Source organism: Eurosta solidaginis, chromosome 5 (assembly GCF_040869045.1).
Source record: "Eurosta solidaginis isolate ZX-2024a chromosome 5, ASM4086904v1, whole genome shotgun sequence".
Classification (NCBI taxonomy): Eukaryota; Metazoa; Arthropoda; class Insecta; order Diptera; family Tephritidae; genus Eurosta; species Eurosta solidaginis.
Window position 1 is genome coordinate 218,695,565 of NC_090323.1, and position 6,309 is coordinate 218,701,873.

General features: G+C 32.2%; 1 protein-coding gene across 8 annotated transcripts in view; it reads left to right on the forward strand.

Moving 5' to 3' along the window:
- Positions 1-6,054, forward strand: part of Ank2 (Ankyrin 2) — a 278,001-nt gene extending 271,947 nt beyond the window's left edge. For all 8 annotated transcript variants that reach the window (XM_067788345.1, XM_067788347.1, XM_067788340.1 and 5 more), the window contains one exon: positions 3,117-6,054. The gene's annotated coding sequence lies outside the window, so the exon portion shown is untranslated. The remainder of the gene's footprint in view (positions 1-3,116) is intronic.
- The last annotated feature ends 255 nt before the right edge of the window (positions 6,055-6,309 follow it).

Here is a 6,309-nt window from a genome sequence, read left to right on the forward strand (position 1 = left end):
GAGATGCCATTTGTTTGTTTCCATTTCATTTTGACATTTTGTCATAAAAATTGACATTTATTGATTATGATGGCAGATTGTATGCGCTAAGTGGAGTATAATCGTGGCTAAGGTGCCAAGTTTACGCCAAGTCAAGTCAAGTATATGCTAAGTATCAGTAATGGGCCCCTTTAGTAGGTCTTTCATCTGCCTTGTAGCGATAAAAAACACTCCCGAAGGTTTTGGAGAGTGGTATCGATGTTGATGATGAGGTGAGGTTGACAATTGGATTTCGGAAGCAGTGAAGCTATATAGCTCGGAATTGCGCATATCTACACCTTGAATCCCTTGAACATATGTATGTATATAGGTCTCGCGGTGTCATGCAATCCGCTTTCCCATTATTTTATATAGACGTTACACTACATTTATAGAACTATTTAATCACGTTACCTAAATTTTAAATTCATTTCTCTATGGTGGAACAGATTATTTATGTAATTGTATGTATGTATGTATGTTTGTATGGAAGTGCGGTATGCATGTATGTATGTTTGTATGGAAGTGCGGTATGTATGTATGTATGTAAGTATGTTTGTTTATGCATACTATATATATAAGTTTTGATTTTCTCTTGCGAATTTCTCTATCATTATAAATTTTCTACTAAAATTCGTTGTTGTCCTAACATAAACAAAAAATAAAAATAAAATTTAATAAATGTTTAAGCATTGAACATTTTGCAATAGAGCTCAACTAATTACATATGTACGTACGTATAAAAAAAATATGTATTAGTGTTTCTCTTTATAAACATTTTCAGATTGAATTAGTTTTATGGGTTTATTTTAGGATGATATTCATATAAGGAGATTTGTTCTTGGTTTGCGAGCAATGAGGCTCCATATATGAATATTGTCTAAGAAGTTTGTGGAAATCATAACATATTTTCATGGCATTTACATACATTAGTACATATGTATATACATATGCACAATATTTTTTAATATACATATATGTAGTTTATTTATGTATAAATTATATATATATATACATATATGTACAAGGCTAAAAAGCAATAATTGAATTGTGTATCTATGTATGTTAGAGTGGGTCAAATTTTCTTCCATCAGGAGTATAGCAAACACGTAATCTACAGATGATTCTAAGAAAAATTGCTGAAGACACCACAGCTCTAAGTCCGATTTCGAGTCCCCGCCTTTTGCAAAGTAAACATTTTGCCATATGAATGTAGGGTTTGGTCAAAACATCTTCATAGCTTCTGATAGAATAATAGGAAAAATATCATATTGGGATTACTTTGAACATATTTTACGTACAATTAAGAATCTGTATTAATATCTATAGTGTTTTTTGAATGTTAGTAGAGATATCAAGCTTTAATTTTGAAAATTAGCCTAAAATGAACTTTTAACTATTATATTATCATTTATAACAAATTTGTTATGGATATTTTTTTTCTTTACAGCTAAAATAAGTTCAAAATAAAAATATTTCCAACAACTTCCATTCAGACAGTTTTTCTTTTTTCGAATTCGTTTTAGTAGAAAAAAAATTCAAAAAAACAACATATATTTTCAAGTAATAAGCAAAAAAAAAAACAAACACAATTTTTATAATTTTAATGTAATTTATTTAAAAAAAGATTTTTTTACTTAGAATTGGCCATTTTAACGTATTTTTCAAAATGGAAGTAATGGTATGTTATTATTTTTTAAAATCTTAAAATCTGACTTAGAGCTATGGTGTCTTCAGCAATTTTTCTTAGAATCATCTTTAGATTATGTTTTTGCTATACTCCTGATGAAAAAAAATCCATTCATACAATTTGACCCGCTCTAATATATGTACTCTACAAGCTGGACTAAACTTCAGCGAAAAAAAAAATATATAGCAATCTAGAAATAATCCCGCTATAATTCCACAACGATTCCAAAATTAACCCACAAATTAGTTAAAGACAATAACGAAATAATTCCAATATTAAAAATCAACAGTGTAATTATCGCAAATTAGTGCCGAAAAGGGTCTTCAACTATTAACGGAGTGATTCCTCAAGCGGTTAAAAATTAACCCGAAATATTGCCGAAATTTTCTGAAAATGATCTCGAAACCCTCTGAAATAAAGTTCGTAACTGTACCGCTAGATTCCCGAAAAGAAGCTGGAAATAATTTAAATATTTGGATCATGATTGATTACGCAAGTTCTTTTACTGAATAATCATGAGGCGCAATCAGAAATTATAACATCGCTGTTATTTAACAAAATATAAATACATAGAAAAGATTCTTTACATGGGTTTGAATGGTACATCAGCACCTTCCAGAGCGTGGCGTGTAAGATTTCACTTTTGTCTATTAGGTGCCTTTCTCGGATCGCATCATATATAAACCTTTTTACATGTAGATTTTTAATCGAAAAACACTCACCAGTAAAGCATCAAGCGCATTTTGGATATTTTTGCCATGGATTCGGTGTCTCCACATCTTGACTTCAGATAGAAAATTTTCTTTGAACAATCCAAGACATCTTCATAAAAAGTTCGAGAAATTTCTGACAGTGTTGCCATTGGATCCTTTTTGGAGCAGTATTTAAAAAATTAGACTTGTTACATTTGTTTCGAGCCTACTTTACCTCCTGGCTACACCTTCAAATTTTGCTCATGTCAATCTCTTTAACCTTTTTTTGGATCTTGGCTAGTTGTTCCTATACGGTATCTCATAATTTTCTGTTATATATATATAAATTTTCAGTTATAGACCACCCCCCCCCCCTCCCGCCCATTGACCTGATCCTGGATCCGACACTGCTGCTGCTATATTCTAAGCCCCCTAACCCGCTGGGGGTTATTAAAATAGTAAACTGCGGAATCATTGCTGATTATGCACTGCTAGCAAAACATAGGTTCAATGTCACTAATCTAATTTTTGTCGAACGAGCCTAAAAATATTCCACACAATTTGAATTAAATTGGAATAATCGAAACAACTATCGCCTTGATCATCCTGATGTCAAGTTGTTCCCATTTTTCCCAAATTATTAAATAGTTAATTTATATTTATAAAAATTATCTCTAAATTAAAATGTAACGAAAAAAAAATTTCTATATTTTCAGATTTAAAGAAATAAATGCAAAACTCATGCTACGTTAATGATGAACGGACATTGAAGGACGCTTGAAGATTTCAAAAAAAGTTATTAGCCTATATACAAACATACAAATATGCATAGTGAAAAGGATACATACAAACATATATAGAATTTTAAAGTTATTGGCGCATCGAAAATTATAAATACAACTACAAACTAATTAGCACACAAATTTTAGCAGGAAATTAAGAGCAGTAGAGAAATTACATACATACGCTAATACATACTAACAGACAAACATAAATATGAATGCTTTTTGTGAAATACTTGCTGTTGTTAAAAAAATGTTTTTTCTTTAAAAACTCGAGCTTTTATTATGCTATTGTATGTATTTAATAAATGTTGCTTACGTATTTTCTTAAATTGGCTTTAACTAAAAAAAAAAAAGAATATGTATTGTTTCAAAAAAAAGTTTGTCAAATAAATTAAAAAAAAAACATTATATGTACGTTTTATGTTTATTGTATGTGTATATATTGTTTTCTTTAAAATCCATATTGCCCGTTATGTTATTAAAAGTTGCAACTAGCAAATCATTAATGGGCTGATGTGAAAAATTTACTAATTAAAAAAAAAACATTATAAGTGAGGTTATGTATGTACTAATAATTTTTATGTAATTTAGTTTAGGCAGCTACATTGGGATATCCATACATACATACTAGAGGTTTACGCCGATCACTTTATCGATGGCGGCGCCGTAGGCGGCGCGCCGGCGTACGCCGGTTTTCTTACTTTAAAAAGCTTGCTTTTTTCTATTTAAAAAAAATAGTATTTAGGAAAGGTTTTATTTGTACGTATTTAAAGAAATCAACGTGTTGGCCATTTCGGAAAGATCCGGGGTTTTTCCTCAAGATTTCGCAGACCGTACAAAAAATTTCAGAAGTAGCTCCTTGCGGAGGGATTGTCCCTCATTCACTTACTCCAGAGAGGCTTCGGCGACTTACGGTTGCTATTAATGGTCTATTAATACTCATGACTCTCGTGGCACAGGGCACCTCCAGTTTTTTCGGCTGTTTTTAAGAGCTACAATTCCCGATGTGCGAACAGTAGCAATCCCGACCACCAGTCGCTACCACACCTCCTGACCCTCACACGATATGCCAGCACAGAATCTATAGGACTGCGACTTCGAACTCATACCTTCGTCGACGTCATTTTCCTAGAAGCTCTAGGTGTAGCTCCGAAGACTTTCCAACGGATGCTTTTGTCGCGCTATGCTGCCGAGCTACACCAGAGAAACACCTTGAAACGTTAGAGAGTGACCATTATGGATAACCGCGTAGCTTCAGTTTTCAGTTCGACTGTCCACTACGTTAAGGTAGTAGCACACACGGTCATTATTTCGACTGTCTTGGGAAAGCTTTTGCTTCACCACTTTGAGTGCTCTTGCGAAGGACAAAGCCTCACCTGGTAAATACATATATGTGCCTACGTATTCACATTTGTAAAAGGAGCCGTAACGTGTAGGTGATATTTAAACTTGGTTGATAGGCTATAATCAATGTGATTCACTCCAAGGGACTAGTTTTGGATAGGGCCGCCATCTTTATGTCAAACCGGGAGACTTGGGTGTTGAATGATGAATTGTGAAAATTAAAATTAACATTTCAGGCGCTATTTTATAGTTTCGGAAATAAACAACAGATTTTTGAATGTAAGCCCAAATGATTTTTCAAGACCGTCTCATACGTATGTACATATATCCTCAACTTAAGTATGAGGTAAGAATCATTTCAAAGGAGTGTTTATGCCCCTAGAACCTAATAAAGGATTTTGCATCACTGATTTGGCTTATACTTTCAGCCAATCGCAATATACAATTTTTTAAAAAATCGGCACCTGTTTTTGCTTTTTTAACAACTTGAGGATAATTTGAAAACAATTTGAAACGCCATGGGTAATTTTATTTGAATTCATTGTTCATTATTTTTTGGGAAAAATTTGCAAAGTGAGCATATAAATTTATTATATAACTTTTCTTTTAGTGTTTTGTTTTAATAACTTGCTGAATTGGGTGATGGAAAGTCCGTGTTAAGCTGACATCGAAAACATCTGTTTTTTTTTTTTAAATAACTTTTGAACAGTTAGAAAGAGTTAAATTTCGTAATTAGTTTCTTATAACTGACAGTGATGCGCATCCGTTGATACCACCTTCGATCATATCCGACCAATTTTCGACATGAACAATAAATGGCCTAAACAGTCTTAAACGAGTAGAAAATATATTAACGCGTTGGACGCAGCCGCCGCCGCGCCGATATTTTTGACATTCGGAGGCGGCGTACGAAAAACGACCCTAATCAGCGGCGGCGACGGCGTTTATCGGCGGCGTATATATCTAATACATACATACATATGCATTACATGTTTGAGTGTGTATGATGCCTTAAAGATAAAATGCAACAAAAAATTTAATAAAAATAAATAAGCATCATTATTATTACATATTTAAAACAAATAAAAAAGAAAATAAATATAAATGCTTTTAAAGTAATTTTTTGTCTAATTCATTTTTTAATCCAATGGGGCAAATAAAAAGAGCAAAAACATTTTTAATAATTTGTATTTAAATATTTATATCAAAATAAGTTAAGTACAATATGTATTTAAATATATGAATGTAACAAAGCACATACATACATACATACACATACACGCATACCTATGCTAACATAACAAAAACAAACATGCACATACATACATATTTATGAATGAATTATATTAGTCAAACTTGCTGCTAAGTAAATATGAATTCAATAAATACAAAAACAAATTGCATTTCCTATCGTTGCATGAACGGATGGAACGTGCATATAAATAGGTACATATGTATGTATTTGAAATGCAACACACATGCCTATGATTAACTAAATAATTGCTTAATCTAATATAATATAATACATATTTTTTATTGATTTACTTAGTGAAATTTTGACACGGTAAGTGCTCGTATCCTTAACCTAAAATCCGTGGCCCTTAAGGGCCAGTTAAAGGTGACTTAACCATAACCAGATAAAACAGCTGACCGAACTAACCTTATGGAAATCAATGTAATGGATTAATGGTTCCATACCATAACGCGAACGCCAGAATTATACCATAGCCAAACAATTGGGTTTTCGCCATATCCATAACCTAAAAATATTTGAGTTGGA